This window comes from Brassica oleracea, chromosome C7, assembly GCF_000695525.1.
Source record: "Brassica oleracea var. oleracea cultivar TO1000 chromosome C7, BOL, whole genome shotgun sequence".
Classification (NCBI taxonomy): domain Eukaryota; kingdom Viridiplantae; phylum Streptophyta; class Magnoliopsida; order Brassicales; family Brassicaceae; genus Brassica; species Brassica oleracea.
The window spans coordinates 8,434,342-8,435,812 of NC_027754.1; positions in this window are offsets into that span (position 1 = coordinate 8,434,342).

The window sequence follows — 1,471 nt, forward strand, 5'->3', positions numbered from 1 at the left end:
TATATATATATATATATATATATATATATTTATGTAGCACTCCCTCCGTTCCTAAAAGATCCACATATTAAAATTTTGCTATAAATGCATAGTTTTTTGTAATTTTATATTTTCTATATTTTTAAACCAATAAGATTTTAGAAAATGCAATTAATGTTCTTGAGCTTCACAATTTTTCATTATTAATTGACAAAAACTTCATTGAAAATATAAAATATGTATATTTTTGAAACAAAAGTTTTCTCTATAATATGAATCTTTTAGGAACAGAGGGAGTAGCTATTTTTGAATTACTATGTTACTTAAATTAATGATATAACCATTATTTAGTAAATATAAATAAAATAATATGTTAATTTATTTAATTGATTATTAATTGAAATTGTTTTGTAGTATTTAAACTTGTAAAATAAGTTCTATTTATTTTTATTTTTTATAAATTATTTGATTTTTAGATTGTTTAATTTAACCAAATCATTTGAAAAAAAATTGTTAGAAATTACTAAAAAGATGAGTTTTAATATTTTATATTGTTTGGAAAAAAAATTACTTATAGTGTTGTTTGGAAACATGGATAGTAGTAGAAAAAGATGTATATTGTTTGGAAACATTGAGAGTAGTATAAATAAATAAATATTGGTGATTTAATGTAGGTTAAACTATAAAGTAAAAAAATATATTTAATTTAAAAACTTACAAAATAAAGGTTAAGTCCAATACAATGTTTCTGTTTTAATAATATAGATGTTTCTGTTTTAATAATATAGATTGTTTTAATAATATAGATTATTAATCTATACTATTAAAATAAGATCCTCCTAAGATTTTGTCTTTGATTTGTTTTGCCACTTTTATTTTTATGACGAACAACATTTATTATTTACACAATATTACTATAAACTAGGATAAGACATGTGTCTTACGCACGATGAATTTATATGAAAGTTATTTAAAAAATATCGTATGAAAAAATAAAATTTATATTCTTGATCGAATTAATATATTTGGCCCTTAAACAATTTTTTTTAATTTTTTTGTTAATTATATCATTTGTTTACTGATGAGCTGATCCCATATTTAAAATATTTTATGCCAAAAAATCATTTATCGCATAAGAACCTAACGTTTTAGCCGAAAAATCTGAGGCCTACTATTTGGTTACAATGAAACTATGTCAGTTCGGTTTTATATCATGATTTAGCAATTTAAAAGTTAATTATGGTTATGAGAAGTTTACGTTCACGTGCCAATCATATCTATCTTCAATATTTTTCTCATTTTGTGTTGTTTTTTCATTTTGGTTATTGCTCGATATAAATAGTTATTTTTGAGTTTATTCTCATTTCGTTTTTTTTTTGTTTTGGCCTGAGATTTAGAAAATATTTAAGATTTTAAATTATTAAATAGATACATACTTAGGTTAAGATATGCCCTTTGTGCAGAATAAATATTTTATTTCTATTCTTATTTT